The sequence below is a fragment of the Aulonocara stuartgranti genome, assembly GCF_965226115.1.
Source record: "Aulonocara stuartgranti genome assembly, chromosome: 14".
NCBI lineage: Eukaryota > Metazoa > Chordata > Actinopteri > Cichliformes > Cichlidae > Aulonocara > Aulonocara stuartgranti.
In genome coordinates this window covers 31,580,213-31,599,637 of record NC_138950.1, presented here as the reverse complement: position 1 = coordinate 31,599,637, position 19,425 = coordinate 31,580,213, and the positions used below count along the sequence as shown (strand labels likewise).

The 19,425-nt window shown below is 45.0% G+C and overlaps 1 long non-coding RNA gene across 1 annotated transcript; it reads left to right on the top strand.

Moving 5' to 3' along the window:
- Positions 1-3,549: 3,549 nt before the first annotated feature.
- Positions 3,550-7,092, top strand: LOC309687608. The gene is made up of 2 exons (XR_014270821.1): positions 3,550-5,477; positions 6,640-7,092. It is a non-coding gene; the product is annotated as an uncharacterized lncRNA (long non-coding RNA).
- The last annotated feature ends 12,333 nt before the right edge of the window (positions 7,093-19,425 follow it).

The following is a 19,425-nucleotide window of genomic DNA, read 5'->3' as shown; positions in this document are numbered from 1 at the left end:
GGGGAGGTACTGTACAGTGAAGGGTCAGGCAAGGAAGGTAAGGGATATGGATGGGATATGGAACTGTGCATGGAAGGTACCCATACAGCAATGGGAAGACCCGCAAGGGTTCCGGGGTCTAAAACACCTCCCGTCCATGATAGTCTTGGGGGAAAATAGAGGCTACATTCATTACCAGGGCCAACCAAAGCTCTGCCGGAGGTGTGGGGAGCATGGGCATCTGGTAGAGGCGTGCGAGGAAATCATTTGTGGGAAATGTAAGGAAAAAGGACATACGTACGCTGAATGCAAAAATGACCGTAAGTGCAATTTATGTGGAGGGGAAGGTCATCTCTTCAGGGACTGCCCGAGGTCTTTTGCAAATAAACTTAAAAGGACAAACCCGATTAACGAGCAAAACCTGATTGCAATAGGAAATGAGGTTGTCTTGATTGATGCAGCTGGGGCAGATAATTTGAACCTGCCGCCAGCACCTGTGAATGGAGGGGAGGAACAGGGAGGGGCGGGAAATGGGGAGGAGCATGGAAGACCTGCCCGACCAGAAACCTCAGAGGAGGGGGAGAGCGGGCAGGAGGAGAGTGGAGCTCAGGAAGGAGAAAGGGGTGAAAGTGACAATGCCCAAGAGCAGCCCCCCCCCCGCCCCCCCCGACACCCAGTTGGCAAAGAGGACTGCAGCAGAATTGTCTTCCGGGACAATTGTTTCAGGGAAGAGGGGTAGGCTTGAAACACCGTCAGAGAGCTCCTCTGGGGAGGACTCCAGGGTCTTCCCCTCTGGCTCGCCAAACGAGGTTTCCTTTCTTAATATAGTTTTACAGTCAACTCCTAAGGATCGTATGGCTAATGCAGCTTTGCGACAAAGGCCGTCACCTAGAGTCCGTAAGGGGAATAGAGCGACTGTCCTCCCTCCGGAACCAGGTGAGGTGAAGGAAGAGCTATGCTCACAAGAAATAAATTGATGGTACGACCCCCGAAGTTTTGGGTTGAGCCTTTGAGGAGAACAAACTCCCTTCAGTTTTATAATGACTAGCCTGCTTCTTGTTTTACTCTTCATGGCTCTGACCTTCTCATCTATAAATGTTAGAAGTGTTAGGACCAAAGTGAGAGCCCAAAGTGTTTTATCCTTTTTAAATAGTGTAACGTCAGATGTGATTTTAATTCAGGAATGTGCAATACCTTTCTTAAAAGCATACAATCAGTGGCAGGACATGTGGCCGCAACTGTCAATATGGAGTGGATCAAACGGGAATAAAAATGATGGAGTAGCCGTCTTGGTTAAAAACCCCCTCGTGCTGGTGAAGGGGAGCACTGTGGTGAGAGAAGGAAGAGCACTTTTAGTTAATTTGAAATATATGGAAAAGGAATTTAACCTCTTAAATGTTTATGGATCTAATGATAAACATGAGAGATATGATCTCCTAGAGGCACTGCAGCCCCACTTGTTGGGGAGGGTGCCTTTAGTGTTTGGGGGGGATTTTAACTGTGTTTTAAGCAGGAAGGACAGGAAACGAGCCAGGCAAGATTTTAAGGTCGATAAGACGTCACTCTTACTGCAGGGGTTGGTTAGAGATTTTAAACTAACAGACTGTTTTGCAGCGGTGCACCCCAGGGAGGAGGGCTATACCTGGTTTAGTGGGGATGGCGTTAGGGCCTCTCGGATCGACTACTTGTTTGTGAGAGACGCTTTACCAACTGAGGCTAGGTTGATGCCTGCCTTCTTTTCTGATCACTTGATGCTGACCGCTACTATCTCCTTTGGTTTAGGTGTGACGATGGGGAGAGGAGTGTGGAGGCTTAACTGCTCCCTGCTGGAGGACCAGAACCTGGTCAGACAGTACAGGGAGCGGTATAGTGAATGGCAGACTCTACAGGATCTTTATGAAACACGGGCTTTGTGGTGGGAAATGGTGAAGGGAAGGACACAGTTATTTTTTAAACAGGCAGGAAAAAAGAAGAAGGCTGCGGAGGACAGACGCATGAGGGGATTACAGAAACGACTACAGAGATACTATCTCTTAAATCAATGGGGGATGGACTTTAATGAAGAAATTAAAGAGGTCAAAAAGGAAATGCAGGTGATTGCGGACACAAAAAGTAGGGGGGTCATATTGAGAAGTAGAGAGAAAGAGAGAGAAGAAGGAGAAAAATGCACAAGATATTTTTTTAAAAAAATTATGAGTAAACCTGGTTTTGTCTCTCAGTTAAGAAACAGAGCTGGAGAAAAAGTTGTGAATACCGAGGATATCATGCGGGTGATTGAAGATTATTACAAAGAGTTGTATGGGGAGAAAAATGTGGATGGACGAGTCATTACACAAACCTTGGAATTTATTGATAAGACTGTTGAGGCTAGTGACACTCTAGGGCAAGCTTTTACATTGTCCGAGCTAAGTCAATGTCTTAAGAGTTTTAAAGCTGGGAAGTCCCCTGGGACAGATGGACTGTCGATTGAATTTTATCTGACCTTTTGGGACATTTTGGCTGCGGACCTACTTTCAGTGTTTATAGATTTTAGCAAATTAGACAGGTTGCCTGATAGTTTTAGAATGGGTTTAGTCACGCTTATTTATAAAGGCAAAGAAAAGACTGACTTGAAAAATTGGAGACCGATTACGCTTCTAAATTGCGATTGCAAGCTATTTAGCAAGCTCTTAGCAGCACGGATACGACCAGTTTTAAGTCAGATAATCCACCCGGATCAAGCCTGCGCTGTAAAGGGCAGGAGGATCGCGGACAGCCTCGTACTGATCAGGGATACCATTTGTTTTGCGAGGGATAGAAACAAGCGATTAATCGTCTTGAATTTGGATTTTGAGAAAGCTTTTGACCGAATATCACATCAGTATCTCATTAGAGTGCTGCAGAAGATGGGCTTTCCAGAACGACTTATTTCTTGGGTGAAGCTGCTATACAATGGGATAGAGAGTAGATTTGTTGTGAATGGGACCCTGACCAGTGCGGTGGAGGTACACTGTGGTGTTCGTCAGGGATGCCCTTTGTCTGCACCCCTATATGTCATTTGTATAGAACCATTGGCACAGATCTTGAGGAAAGATAAAGGCATAAAGGGGATGGAAATACCTGGGAGTGGTGGTCAAGCAGCAAAGTGTGTCCTGTACATGGATGATATTAACATTTTATGTACAGACCTTCCATCGGTGAAGAGGACCTTTGAGGCTACGGATTGGTTTGGGAAGGCCTCAGCCTCCAAACTCAACAAGAGTAAGACTCAGGCACAATTTTATGGACCATGGGGGACTACAGAGCTGACTGGACTTGAGATGGACGTGACACAAATTGACCAGAGGATTTTAGGGGTTAGATTTGATAAGGAAGGGGGAGGGAAGACAAATTGGCCTGAAATTATAGGGAAAGTAAAGCAACGATTGGGGTTCTGGGGACTGAGAACGCTGACTCTTGGGGGGAAGGTTTTAGTCATTAAGGCAGTGATCTTACCCTTGCTTCTATTAGTTAGCGCAGTTTTTCTGCCACCCAGAAATGTGCTGCAAGAACTGGAACGGGCCATTTTTATCTTCCTATGGAGCTCTAAATGGGAAAGACTCAGAAGGGGGATAATGAAGAAGATGAAGGAGGATGGAGGAAAGGGAGTCCCAGACTTGTATTTGTTCATGGGAAGCCTCTATACGAGCAGCCACATGAGACAGGCTACGGGCCGTAGTAGTAACTCCCAAACACAGGCGTGGGTTAGATTTTGGTTGGGCAGCTACCTAAGACAGAGAAAACTTATACCAGTAGATCTTAGAGTACCCGTCTCTTTTAGTCTTCCTTCAGCCTATGCTGAGTTAAAATCCTTCTTAGTCTCTTTTAATTTGGAGGATCAAGGCTTGGACATTTTAACTAAACACCGTTCTCTCATTTCTGTTGTGCAGGGGCGGGAAGATGTGACTCCAGTTAGAGGTCTCTCTATTGGAGAAGCCACAGAGGTGTGGCGTTTGGTGAACCATCCCATTCTTTCAAACAAGCTCCGGGATTTGTCCTGGATGGTGGCTCATGGGATCCTCCCAGTCAGGGCCGTAATGCACTCCAGGGGAATGTCTGCAACAGCTATGTGTCCCCGACCTGGTTGTGGCGCGCCAGAGACGGTGAGGCACCTACTCTGGGAGTGCAGCGCTGCCGGAGACCTGTGGGAAATGGCCGGCTCCTCACAATTCCCGTACTTACCAGCAAGGGAGGTCCTAACAGCACAGTTAGTACTCTATGGGGTGAGCCAAGGAGTAAAGGCACAAGGGAAAGGCCTTGAAAAGCAGTGGCTCACTCTCGCTGCTATAAAAGACGCCATCTGGACCTCCAGAAACTTGCTGGTAAGCAAGCACATGCAGATCCCCCCCGTGGCTGCTCTTCGAATGGCAACAGCAACAATAAAAGAGATCTGTGCTACAAACATCAAGCTGAGAGAGCAGCCACAAAGAAGAATCGCCTCTGTGCCCATTCGGATGGAGGAGCCGGTGCCGCACACAGAAAGGTCAAAGCAGCAGCGGCCTGACTCTCCGGGAGAGGCTGGTGGGAAGGAGCAAGGTGGGGAGGATCCCCTCTGAGCACCAGGAGCTTGTAAAAGGATGGGATGGTTAATTTTAACCTTTTAAATTTTATTAGCTTGTATTTTTAAGGGGGTGAAGGGAGGTAATAAAAAGAAGTAATCCTTTTAAATGGGGTGGGATTGTGAACCAAATGAGATGACGATGTTTTGACTTATGTCTGAGTGTCAATAAAATTTTTTCGAAAGAAAAAAAGCTGTTCTTATCAGTTTAATATCTGATACGCCCCCGATTTGGGGGCAACGTATTAAACGCATTTTTAGAACAGGGAGCCGAATAAGGGGCTCGCTCCGTTCGCTCCACGCATCGACCCGGTATTGCAGCGCCTCCGGGAACGGTGCCCCCTTTGCTGACTTTGTGCAAAAGCAAGAAAGCCAAACAAAGTAAGGTCGGCCAAACCAAGAGCCAGAAAGCAGCCGCAAGCGGTGAAAGTGCAGGGATAGAAGCTCAGAGAAATAAGGAAAAAAACTGGGAAGATAGCGAGGAACTGAATATATTATTAAAGGAACAGGAGGTTTTGTTTCAGGAGAGGGCAAAAACAAGAATGTTTAAATTTATGCAGGAGGAGTATATGCAACAGGAGAAGTGCTCGGCCTATTTTTTTGCTCAAATGAAAAAGAAAGAGGAAAAAGGGAAGGGAAATCGGTTACTGGACGGGATAATATTTTGAAGATGGTAGAGGAGTACTACAGTTCATTGTTTGGTGTGGAAGAAGTAGATAGAGGGGCTCAAGAAATGGTTTTAGGTTTTCTGAAAGAGAGGTTACCAGAGGACGCAAGGAAGCTTTTGGAAAGGAGCATAACAAACCACGAACTATACGAGGCGATAAAGACAATGAAGAATAACAAGGTACCTGGGATAGATGGACTCACAAAGGAGTTTTACATCACCTTTTGGGATCTCATCGGAGACCACTTGTTGGAGGTATTTGAAGAAATGTGTGAAACGGGTAGAATGCCAAAGAGTATGAGGACGGGTGTGATAAGTTTTCTACATAAGAAAGGCTCACCTGCTGTGCTTTCAAATTATAGGCCTCTTTCAATGGTCTGCGTGGACTACAAAATTTTGAGTCGAACTCTAGCAAGACGCCTGGCCCGAGTCTTGCCTGCTATTATTAATGCAGACCAGACATGCGGGGTAAAGGGCAGGCAGATTGGTTGGAACTTACAATTACATAGAGATGTGCTTACATACATCGAAGAGAGGAACTTGACAACAATATGCGTAACACTTGATCAGGAAAAAGCTTTTGATAGGGTCAATCATGATTTCTTATGGAGGGTGATGAGAAATTTTGATATAGGAGGTAAATTTTTGAATTGGATAAGTATGATGTATACTGACATAATCTGCAAGATAAAGATAAATGGACACTTAACAGAGGAAGTACAACAAACGAGAGGGCTACGGCAGGGTTGCCCCCTGTCCGCCCTACTCTATGTTATATATGTAGAACCTTTAGCATGTGCAATAAGAGGAAACGAGAAAATTAGAGGAGTGCCCTTGCCAGGGGGGAGGTGTTGAAGATCTCCCAGTACGCTGACGACACAGTTCTTTACTTGGAAGATGATGGAAGTGTGAGGGAGATGATACGAACAATACAGACCTTTGAGAGCGCTGCGGGGTCAAAGGTCAATGAGGAGAAATCAAAATATACATTTTTGGGACGATGGGCAGGTAGGAGACAGACGCTTTGCGGGCTTTCTTTGTGTGAAGGGTCCATGCAGGTCCTGGGCATTGATTTTGGAAATCCAGCAAATTACAACTGGGATTTGAAGATAGCGAAGATCTTAAAGAAATTGGGGATGTGGTCAAAAAGAAAGCTCACTATAACTGGCAAAGTTTTGGCCGTAAAAGCTGACATCTTACCTGCCCTACTCCATTTGGCATATGTCTTTCCAATGCCACAGACTCATAGGAAGGTGCTAACACGGGGAATTTTTAAATTAATATGGGGGGGGGGGGGGTATGAATATGTAAAAGAACAACTATGTATCAGACAATATCAAAAGGTGGGAGGGATGTCCAATACATCCCTTTGAAATTGGATGTGATGTATTACAGTAACATATGTGCTCCTCTCCAGTCACCCCTTTCCTGTCAAAGTGGAACTCTGGAGCAGAGCAGGCGGGGCCTGAGATCTGCCCCTTCAGCCAAGCAAACAGGGCCTACCGTGACGCCGGAAGCCGGGACGAGGAGTCACTGCGGCTTCCTGCGAGGCCAAAGAAACACACACTCTGGCTTCTCTTCAAAACGTACAAGTCTTTCGCCTTTTACTAAAGACTTCCGTGGAGAGTGAGGCTAAGGAGTTGCACCTATTTTTGGCAGGGTCTGCCGTCTGGCTGGCCCCTCTCCTCGTTGTTCAAAAGAAGAAATAGAAGAAAGCGCGTGTAGCAGATTTCAAATGGTTGACTGCGTTGTGACGACAGACTGGCTGGAAACTGGATTTATTTCTAAAAGACAAAGTGCAGCAGCAAAATCAGTGTCACACAGCAACAGCAGGCCTCTCCTCATCCCAGTGTGGAGTCCATGCAGCTCTGCTTACAATATATAAAAGAAAATACAATCTATCAAAACAACGATTCTCCCAACAGCCACTTTAAAGTCAAATGTTATAGTGGGGTAAAACAGAGACAAATATGAAGCCACTAATAATAACTTGTAATATTTAAATCCCCACTAAGATGGATCAATTACACAATACATATTCAAACAACTTTAACTTTTCTCAACATGGCTGAAAATACTATGCAGTGTGCAGCCTCAGGTGATGAACTCATTATACACATAAAACATAACCTATACATTTACACATACCTAGAAGACAAAGTGCAGCAGCAAAATCAGTGTCACACAGCAACAGCAGGCCTCTCCTCATCCCTGTTTAGCACAAGTAAGGACCACATAAACGGATGGTGTAACAGATAAAACGCAGTTCCAATTACTATTTTTCTCGTTCAAAGCAATCAAAAACACTTTGGGAGCTTTTAGCCATGAGAACTAATAGTTAGCAAAGAAAAATACACCAAATTTAAATGTATAATTTAGTACAGGGAGAGGAGCTACAGAAAGTGTGCCTCACCAGTGTGGAGTCCATGCAGCTCTGGCTGGGAAACCCCACACACGCAACATGTTTACAAGTGGCGTCACACTGATTAATGCCCCACTTCAACAGTGACACGTGGAACCTTAGTTTTACATAAATTTAATTTACACAATAAAAAATAAATCAACTATATACAATACAGTTTTGAGAATGTTCACACTCAGTATATCTCAGCTACACGCACAGTTCCAGGAAGCTCCGCAGGCCTCTGAGGTACTGTAGGTGGGCGGAGATTTGAAGCGGCTCCCTCCCTGTGAGCCAAGTGAAAGAGCGCACCGTCACAAGCGAGAAGTGTCCCGAGAAGGCGGCTCAGCCAGGAACCTGCGGGAGGCCATCGCTTCTCGGCCTTTTGGCTAAGATCAAGTGTAGTAGCTGTTCTTATCAGTTCGCACTTGATTCTCGGTCTTAGGCTAGGACTGCGATCCTCTCCTTTGGGTGTCCGGGCGGTGAAACCTTGGGTATTTTCTGCAGCTGGAAGGTAGGTGGCGCTTATAGAATTTATTTATTGTACATTGAAAACTTTCCAGTGTTTTGTTTGTTGTTGTTTGATTGTATCAGGCGCTGCCTGATTTTGGGTGCCTCCGCCATGGCGGCTTATGCCAGCATGCGGAGGCACCACAGTGTGCGTTTCAACTTGGCTGAAAATGTTGGAGAACTACCTAAGATGTCCAGGTTGGATTTTTCTAGGAAGCTGATTCAACAGGTGCTGGGCTTCTCGCCAAATGACTTAAACTGCATCCTGACTCTGCCTTTCAACAGAGGTTTCGACGTAAGTTTTTGTTCAAGCGCTTTGCTAGAGGAGTTTTGGATGAGGTACGAGAATGTGAGACCACAATTTGAAATTTTCAATGTGGAGAAATTGACGGACAATACCTTGAAGACGGTAATTGTCAGAATGTTTAATGAAACGGTAAATGCCCAAGATATTTGTGTATGGTTGGGGAGGTACTGTACAGTGAAGGGTCAGGCAAGGAAGGTAAGGGATATGGATGGGATATGGAACTGTGCATGGAAGGTACCCATACAGCAATGGGAAGACCCGCAAGGGTTCCGGGGTCTAAAACACCTCCCGTCCATGATAGTCTTGGGGGAAAATAGAGGCTACATTCATTACCAGGGCCAACCAAAGCTCTGCCGGAGGTGTGGGGAGCATGGGCATCTGGTAGAGGCGTGCGAGGAAATCATTTGTGGGAAATGTAAGGAAAAAGGACATACGTACGCTGAATGCAAAAATGACCGTAAGTGCAATTTATGTGGAGGGGAAGGTCATCTCTTCAGGGACTGCCCGAGGTCTTTTGCAAATAAACTTAAAAGGACAAACCCGATTAACGAGCAAAACCTGATTGCAATAGGAAATGAGGTTGTCTTGATTGATGCAGCTGGGGCAGATAATTTGAACCTGCCGCCAGCACCTGTGAATGGAGGGGAGGAACAGGGAGGGGCGGGAAATGGGGAGGAGCATGGAAGACCTGCCCGACCAGAAACCTCAGAGGAGGGGGAGAGCGGGCAGGAGGAGAGTGGAGCTCAGGAAGGAGAAAGGGGTGAAAGTGACAATGCCCAAGAGCAGCCCCCCCCCGCCCCCCCCGACACCCAGTTGGCAAAGAGGACTGCAGCAGAATTGTCTTCCGGGACAATTGTTTCAGGGAAGAGGGGTAGGCTTGAAACACCGTCAGAGAGCTCCTCTGGGGAGGACTCCAGGGTCTTCCCCTCTGGCTCGCCAAACGAGGTTTCCTTTCTTAATATAGTTTTACAGTCAACTCCTAAGGATCGTATGGCTAATGCAGCTTTGCGACAAAGGCCGTCACCTAGAGTCCGTAAGGGGAATAGAGCGACTGTCCTCCCTCCGGAACCAGGTGAGGTGAAGGAAGAGCTATGCTCACAAGAAATAAATTGATGGTACGACCCCCGAAGTTTTGGGTTGAGCCTTTGAGGAGAACAAACTCCCTTCAGTTTTATAATGACTAGCCTGCTTCTTGTTTTACTCTTCATGGCTCTGACCTTCTCATCTATAAATGTTAGAAGTGTTAGGACCAAAGTGAGAGCCCAAAGTGTTTTATCCTTTTTAAATAGTGTAACGTCAGATGTGATTTTAATTCAGGAATGTGCAATACCTTTCTTAAAAGCATACAATCAGTGGCAGGACATGTGGCCGCAACTGTCAATATGGAGTGGATCAAACGGGAATAAAAATGATGGAGTAGCCGTCTTGGTTAAAAACCCCCTCGTGCTGGTGAAGGGGAGCACTGTGGTGAGAGAAGGAAGAGCACTTTTAGTTAATTTGAAATATATGGAAAAGGAATTTAACCTCTTAAATGTTTATGGATCTAATGATAAACATGAGAGATATGATCTCCTAGAGGCACTGCAGCCCCACTTGTTGGGGAGGGTGCCTTTAGTGTTTGGGGGGGATTTTAACTGTGTTTTAAGCAGGAAGGACAGGAAACGAGCCAGGCAAGATTTTAAGGTCGATAAGACGTCACTCTTACTGCAGGGGTTGGTTAGAGATTTTAAACTAACAGACTGTTTTGCAGCGGTGCACCCCAGGGAGGAGGGCTATACCTGGTTTAGTGGGGATGGCGTTAGGGCCTCTCGGATCGACTACTTGTTTGTGAGAGACGCTTTACCAACTGAGGCTAGGTTGATGCCTGCCTTCTTTTCTGATCACTTGATGCTGACCGCTACTATCTCCTTTGGTTTAGGTGTGACGATGGGGAGAGGAGTGTGGAGGCTTAACTGCTCCCTGCTGGAGGACCAGAACCTGGTCAGACAGTACAGGGAGCGGTATAGTGAATGGCAGACTCTACAGGATCTTTATGAAACACGGGCTTTGTGGTGGGAAATGGTGAAGGGAAGGACACAGTTATTTTTTAAACAGGCAGGAAAAAAGAAGAAGGCTGCGGAGGACAGACGCATGAGGGGATTACAGAAACGACTACAGAGATACTATCTCTTAAATCAATGGGGGATGGACTTTAATGAAGAAATTAAAGAGGTCAAAAAGGAAATGCAGGTGATTGCGGACACAAAAAGTAGGGGGGTCATATTGAGAAGTAGAGAGAAAGAGAGAGAAGAAGGAGAAAAATGCACAAGATATTTTTTTAAAAAAATTATGAGTAAACCTGGTTTTGTCTCTCAGTTAAGAAACAGAGCTGGAGAAAAAGTTGTGAATACCGAGGATATCATGCGGGTGATTGAAGATTATTACAAAGAGTTGTATGGGGAGAAAAATGTGGATGGACGAGTCATTACACAAACCTTGGAATTTATTGATAAGACTGTTGAGGCTAGTGACACTCTAGGGCAAGCTTTTACATTGTCCGAGCTAAGTCAATGTCTTAAGAGTTTTAAAGCTGGGAAGTCCCCTGGGACAGATGGACTGTCGATTGAATTTTATCTGACCTTTTGGGACATTTTGGCTGCGGACCTACTTTCAGTGTTTATAGATTTTAGCAAATTAGACAGGTTGCCTGATAGTTTTAGAATGGGTTTAGTCACGCTTATTTATAAAGGCAAAGAAAAGACTGACTTGAAAAATTGGAGACCGATTACGCTTCTAAATTGCGATTGCAAGCTATTTAGCAAGCTCTTAGCAGCACGGATACGACCAGTTTTAAGTCAGATAATCCACCCGGATCAAGCCTGCGCTGTAAAGGGCAGGAGGATCGCGGACAGCCTCGTACTGATCAGGGATACCATTTGTTTTGCGAGGGATAGAAACAAGCGATTAATCGTCTTGAATTTGGATTTTGAGAAAGCTTTTGACCGAATATCACATCAGTATCTCATTAGAGTGCTGCAGAAGATGGGCTTTCCAGAACGACTTATTTCTTGGGTGAAGCTGCTATACAATGGGATAGAGAGTAGATTTGTTGTGAATGGGACCCTGACCAGTGCGGTGGAGGTACACTGTGGTGTTCGTCAGGGATGCCCTTTGTCTGCACCCCTATATGTCATTTGTATAGAACCATTGGCACAGATCTTGAGGAAAGATAAAGGCATAAAGGGGATGGAAATACCTGGGAGTGGTGGTCAAGCAGCAAAGTGTGTCCTGTACATGGATGATATTAACATTTTATGTACAGACCTTCCATCGGTGAAGAGGACCTTTGAGGCTACGGATTGGTTTGGGAAGGCCTCAGCCTCCAAACTCAACAAGAGTAAGACTCAGGCACAATTTTATGGACCATGGGGGACTACAGAGCTGACTGGACTTGAGATGGACGTGACACAAATTGACCAGAGGATTTTAGGGGTTAGATTTGATAAGGAAGGGGGAGGGAAGACAAATTGGCCTGAAATTATAGGGAAAGTAAAGCAACGATTGGGGTTCTGGGGACTGAGAACGCTGACTCTTGGGGGGAAGGTTTTAGTCATTAAGGCAGTGATCTTACCCTTGCTTCTATTAGTTAGCGCAGTTTTTCTGCCACCCAGAAATGTGCTGCAAGAACTGGAACGGGCCATTTTTATCTTCCTATGGAGCTCTAAATGGGAAAGACTCAGAAGGGGGATAATGAAGAAGATGAAGGAGGATGGAGGAAAGGGAGTCCCAGACTTGTATTTGTTCATGGGAAGCCTCTATACGAGCAGCCACATGAGACAGGCTACGGGCCGTAGTAGTAACTCCCAAACACAGGCGTGGGTTAGATTTTGGTTGGGCAGCTACCTAAGACAGAGAAAACTTATACCAGTAGATCTTAGAGTACCCGTCTCTTTTAGTCTTCCTTCAGCCTATGCTGAGTTAAAATCCTTCTTAGTCTCTTTTAATTTGGAGGATCAAGGCTTGGACATTTTAACTAAACACCGTTCTCTCATTTCTGTTGTGCAGGGGCGGGAAGATGTGACTCCAGTTAGAGGTCTCTCTATTGGAGAAGCCACAGAGGTGTGGCGTTTGGTGAACCATCCCATTCTTTCAAACAAGCTCCGGGATTTGTCCTGGATGGTGGCTCATGGGATCCTCCCAGTCAGGGCCGTAATGCACTCCAGGGGAATGTCTGCAACAGCTATGTGTCCCCGACCTGGTTGTGGCGCGCCAGAGACGGTGAGGCACCTACTCTGGGAGTGCAGCGCTGCCGGAGACCTGTGGGAAATGGCCGGCTCCTCACAATTCCCGTACTTACCAGCAAGGGAGGTCCTAACAGCACAGTTAGTACTCTATGGGGTGAGCCAAGGAGTAAAGGCACAAGGGAAAGGCCTTGAAAAGCAGTGGCTCACTCTCGCTGCTATAAAAGACGCCATCTGGACCTCCAGAAACTTGCTGGTAAGCAAGCACATGCAGATCCCCCCCGTGGCTGCTCTTCGAATGGCAACAGCAACAATAAAAGAGATCTGTGCTACAAACATCAAGCTGAGAGAGCAGCCACAAAGAAGAATCGCCTCTGTGCCCATTCGGATGGAGGAGCCGGTGCCGCACACAGAAAGGTCAAAGCAGCAGCGGCCTGACTCTCCGGGAGAGGCTGGTGGGAAGGAGCAAGGTGGGGAGGATCCCCTCTGAGCACCAGGAGCTTGTAAAAGGATGGGATGGTTAATTTTAACCTTTTAAATTTTATTAGCTTGTATTTTTAAGGGGGTGAAGGGAGGTAATAAAAAGAAGTAATCCTTTTAAATGGGGTGGGATTGTGAACCAAATGAGATGACGATGTTTTGACTTATGTCTGAGTGTCAATAAAATTTTTTCGAAAGAAAAAAAGCTGTTCTTATCAGTTTAATATCTGATACGCCCCCGATTTGGGGGCAACGTATTAAACGCATTTTTAGAACAGGGAGCCGAATAAGGGGCTCGCTCCGTTCGCTCCACGCATCGACCCGGTATTGCAGCGCCTCCGGGAACGGTGCCCCCTTTGCTGACTTTGTGCAAAAGCAAGAAAGCCAAACAAAGTAAGGTCGGCCAAACCAAGAGCCAGAAAGCAGCCGCAAGCGGTGAAAGTGCAGGGATAGAAGCTCAGAGAAATAAGGAAAAAAACTGGGAAGATAGCGAGGAACTGAATATATTATTAAAGGAACAGGAGGTTTTGTTTCAGGAGAGGGCAAAAACAAGAATGTTTAAATTTATGCAGGAGGAGTATATGCAACAGGAGAAGTGCTCGGCCTATTTTTTTGCTCAAATGAAAAAGAAAGAGGAAAAAGGGAAGGGAAATCGGTTACTGGACGGGATAATATTTTGAAGATGGTAGAGGAGTACTACAGTTCATTGTTTGGTGTGGAAGAAGTAGATAGAGGGGCTCAAGAAATGGTTTTAGGTTTTCTGAAAGAGAGGTTACCAGAGGACGCAAGGAAGCTTTTGGAAAGGAGCATAACAAACCACGAACTATACGAGGCGATAAAGACAATGAAGAATAACAAGGTACCTGGGATAGATGGACTCACAAAGGAGTTTTACATCACCTTTTGGGATCTCATCGGAGACCACTTGTTGGAGGTATTTGAAGAAATGTGTGAAACGGGTAGAATGCCAAAGAGTATGAGGACGGGTGTGATAAGTTTTCTACATAAGAAAGGCTCACCTGCTGTGCTTTCAAATTATAGGCCTCTTTCAATGGTCTGCGTGGACTACAAAATTTTGAGTCGAACTCTAGCAAGACGCCTGGCCCGAGTCTTGCCTGCTATTATTAATGCAGACCAGACATGCGGGGTAAAGGGCAGGCAGATTGGTTGGAACTTACAATTACATAGAGATGTGCTTACATACATCGAAGAGAGGAACTTGACAACAATATGCGTAACACTTGATCAGGAAAAAGCTTTTGATAGGGTCAATCATGATTTCTTATGGAGGGTGATGAGAAATTTTGATATAGGAGGTAAATTTTTGAATTGGATAAGTATGATGTATACTGACATAATCTGCAAGATAAAGATAAATGGACACTTAACAGAGGAAGTACAACAAACGAGAGGGCTACGGCAGGGTTGCCCCCTGTCCGCCCTACTCTATGTTATATATGTAGAACCTTTAGCATGTGCAATAAGAGGAAACGAGAAAATTAGAGGAGTGCCCTTGCCAGGGGGGAGGTGTTGAAGATCTCCCAGTACGCTGACGACACAGTTCTTTACTTGGAAGATGATGGAAGTGTGAGGGAGATGATACGAACAATACAGACCTTTGAGAGCGCTGCGGGGTCAAAGGTCAATGAGGAGAAATCAAAATATACATTTTTGGGACGATGGGCAGGTAGGAGACAGACGCTTTGCGGGCTTTCTTTGTGTGAAGGGTCCATGCAGGTCCTGGGCATTGATTTTGGAAATCCAGCAAATTACAACTGGGATTTGAAGATAGCGAAGATCTTAAAGAAATTGGGGATGTGGTCAAAAAGAAAGCTCACTATAACTGGCAAAGTTTTGGCCGTAAAAGCTGACATCTTACCTGCCCTACTCCATTTGGCATATGTCTTTCCAATGCCACAGACTCATAGGAAGGTGCTAACACGGGGAATTTTTAAATTAATATGGGGGGGGGGGGGGGGTATGAATATGTAAAAGAACAACTATGTATCAGACAATATCAAAAGGTGGGAGGGATGTCCAATACATCCCTTTGAAATTGGATGTGATGTATTACAGTAACATATGTGCTCCTCTCCAGTCACCCCTTTCCTGTCAAAGTGGAACTCTGGAGCAGAGCAGGCGGGGCCTGAGATCTGCCCCTTCAGCCAAGCAAACAGGGCCTACCGTGACGCCGGAAGCCGGGACGAGGAGTCACTGCGGCTTCCTGCGAGGCCAAAGAAACACACACTCTGGCTTCTCTTCAAAACGTACAAGTCTTTCGCCTTTTACTAAAGACTTCCGTGGAGAGTGAGGCTAAGGAGTTGCACCTATTTTTGGCAGGGTCTGCCGTCTGGCTGGCCCCTCTCCTCGTTGTTCAAAAGAAGAAATAGAAGAAAGCGCGTGTAGCAGATTTCAAATGGTTGACTGCGTTGTGACGACAGACTGGCTGGAAACTGGATTTATTTCTAAAAGACAAAGTGCAGCAGCAAAATCAGTGTCACACAGCAACAGCAGGCCTCTCCTCATCCCAGGGGGGGGTATGAATGGAAAGAGATGGGAACAATAAAGGATATAGAGAGGGAATTTGAGGGGATATATCGGCATGAATTACAAAGATGGGGAATAGACACGATTAAGGACAGGTGGAAGGATTATTATGAATGATGTAAAAGATGTTTTTGTGAAATATGAAAAGTATTCAATGGAATGTTGAGCAAATGGAAATGTAAGATGGTGTTGTAAGTAAAAAAAAAAAAAAAAAAAAAAAAAAAATAATCTGTTCTTATCAGAAGACGGAGGGGAGGAACAGGAGGAGGAGGGAAAAGGGGAGGAGCATGGAAGACCTGCCCAACCAGAACCCTCAGAGGAGGGGGAGAGAGGGCAGGAGGAGAGTGGAGTTCAGAAAGGAGTAAGTGGTGAAAGTGAAAATGCTCAAGGGCAGCCCCCCCCCGTCCCCCCTGGCCTTCCTGATTCACAGGTGGCAAAGAGGACTGCAGCAGAACTGTCTTCTGGGACAATTGTTTCAGGAAAGAGAGGGAGGCATGAAACACCTTCAGGGAGTTCCTCAGGGGAGGACTCCAGGGTCTTCCCCTCTGACTCACCAAATGAGGTTTCCTTCCTTAACATAGTTCTGCAGTCAACGCCAAAGGAGCGGATGGTAAATGCAGCTCTGCGACAAAGGCCGTCACCTAGAGTACGAAAAGGGAATAGAGTGGCGGTCCCCCCTTCGGAACCCGGAGAGGTGAAGGAAGAGTTACACTCACAAGAAATAAATTGATGGTATGCCCCCCCAAAGTTTGGGTTGAGCCTTTGAAGAGAACAATCTTTCCTTAGTTTCATAATGACTAGCTTGTGTTCTGTATTAATCTTCATGGCTCTGACCTTCTCATCCATAAATGTCAGGAGTGTTAGGTCTAAAGTAAGAGCACAAAGTGTTCTATCCTTCTTGAATAGTGTAACATCAGATGTTATTTTAATACAGGAATGTGCTATACCTTTCCTAAAAGCATATGGTCAGTGGCAGGATATGTGGCCACAAATGTCCATCTGGAGTGGATCAAATGAAAATAAAAATGATGGAGTAGCCATATTGGTGAAAAACCCTCTGGTGTCGGTGAAGGGAAGTACTGTAGTAAGTGATGGAAGAGCACTTGTTGTTAACCTTATTTATATGGAAAAGGAATTTAAGCTCTTGAACATTTATGGCCCAAATGACAAACACGAAAGATATGATCTTTTAGAGGCTTTGCAACCCCACTTGTTGGGAAAAGCGCCTTTAGTGTTTGGAGGGGATTTTAACTGTATTTTAAACAGGAAAGATAGAAGAAGAGCCACACAAGATGTGAAGATTGATAAGACGTCACTTTTACTACAAGGTTTAGTCAGAGACTTTAAATTGATAGATTGTTTTCCAACGGTTCATCCAATGGAGGAGGGTTTTACTTGGTATAGTGGAAACGGTGACAGGGCCTCTAGAATTGATTATATCTTTGTTAGAGACTTTTCACCAGTAGAGGCCACTTTGATGCCCGTCTTTTTTTCTGACCATCTGATGTTAACTGTTAAAATTTCCCTTGAACTAGATATAACAATGGGGAGGGGAGTGTGGAGGTTAAACTGCTCCCTACTGGAGGATCAGGATCTGCTCAGACAGTATAAGGAGAGGTATACTGAATGGCAGACTCTCCAGGATTTCTATGCAACACGTGTCTCATGGTGGGAAATGGTGAAGTGTAGGACTCGGTCCTTTTTTAAACAAGCAGGAAAGAGAAAGAAGGCCGCAAAAGACAGGTGTATGAGAGGACTACAGAAAAGGTTACAGAGGTACCATCTCTTAAATAGGTGGGGTTTACACTTCTACGAAGAAATTAGAGAGGTTAAAAAAGAAATGCAGAAAATAGCAAATGATAAAAGTATGGGAGTCATACTAAGGAGTAGAGAGAGAGCGAGAGAGGAGGGAGAAAAATGTACGAGATACTTTTTCAAAAAAATTATGAACAAACCTGGCTCTGTCTCTCAGCTAAGAAACAGAGCTGGAGAAAAAGTAGTGAGTACTGAAGGTATAATAAAAGTGATTGAAGAATATTATGAAAACCTGTATGGGGAGAAAAATGTGGAGGAAAGAGTCATTGAGCAAACCCTGGAATATATTGATAAGATTGTTGAGTCTAGTGATATGTTAAGTCAACCTTTTACTACAGCCGAGTTAGGTCAGTGTCTTAAGAGTTTTAAAACTGGAAAATCCCCTGGTTTAGATGGCCTGCCGATTGAGTTTTATCTGACATTTTGGGATATTTTAGCTACTGATTTACTTTCAATTTTTACAGATTTTAGTGAATTAGATAAGCTGCCTGAAAGTTTTAGAATGGGTTTAGTCACACTCGTTCATAAAGGGAAGGATAAAACTCTCTTGGAAAATTGGAGACCGATTACGCTTTTAAACTGTGACTGTAAATTATTCAGTAAGCTTCTAGCAGAAAGGACAAGACCGGTTTTGGACCAGATAATCCACCAAGACCAAGCATGTACTGTAAAGGGCAGGAAGATCACGGATAGTCTGGTGTTGATTAGAGACACGATTTGTTTTGCTCGAAAGAGAAACAAGCGACTGATTGTTTTGAATTTAGACTTTGAAAAAGCCTTCGATAGAATATCTCACCGGTACCTTTTTAAAGTTTTGCAGAAGATGGGTTTCCCAGAAAGGCTTATATCCTGGGTAAAGTTGTTGTACACAGATATAAAGAGCAGATTTGTCATGAATGGGACCCTGACGAATGCAGTTCAGGTGAACTGTGGTTTACGACAGGGATGTCCCCTGTCCGCTCTTTTATATGTTATTTGTATTGAACCCCTGGCACAAATTTTGAGGAAAGATAAGAGTATAAACGGGATGAACATACCTGGGAGTGGGGGGCAGGTGGCAAAGTGTGTACTGTACATGGATGATATTAGCATCCTGTGTACAGACATATCCTCGATGAGAAGGACTTTTGAAGTTACGGACTGGTTCGGAAGGGCTTCGGCCTCTAGACTCAACAGGGGCAAGACTCAGGTACAATTCTACGGGCCATGGGAGACTATAGAATTGACTGGACTTGGAATAAATGTGACACAAACCGACCAAAAAATTTTAGGGGTTAGATTTGATAAGGATGGTGGAGGAAAGGCAAATTGGCCGGGAATGATAGGAAAAGTGAATCAACGATTAGGCCTATGGAGACTGAGAAAGCTGACTCTTGGAGGGAAGGTTTTAGTAATTAAGGCAGTGATTTTACCCTTGCTTCTTTTAGTCAGCGCAGTCTTTTTGCCACCAAAGGACGTATTGTTAAAACTAGAACGAGCCATCTTTTACTTTCTATGGGACTCCAAATGGGAGAGACTTAAAAGAGGGATAATGAAGAAATTAAAGGAAGATGGTGGCAAAGGAGTCCCAGATCTGTATTTATTCATGGGAAGCCTCTATACAAGTAGCCATATGAGACAGGCTACGAGTCCTAATAGTAATCCTCTGACACAGGCATGGGTTAGATTTTGGTTAGGTAGCTACCTAAGACAAAAGAAAATCCTGCCAGTAGATCTTAGAGTCCCCGTCTCCTTTGATGTTCCTGAAGCCTATGTAGAGCTGAAATCCTTTTTAACCTCCTTTAAATTGGAAGATCAGAGTTTGGACATTTTAACAAAACATCATTCTCTCATTTCAGTTGTGCAGGAGAGGGGAGAGGTGGTCCCAGTCAGAGGCCTCCCTATTGGAGAGGCCATAGAAGTGTGGCGTCTGACAAACCATCC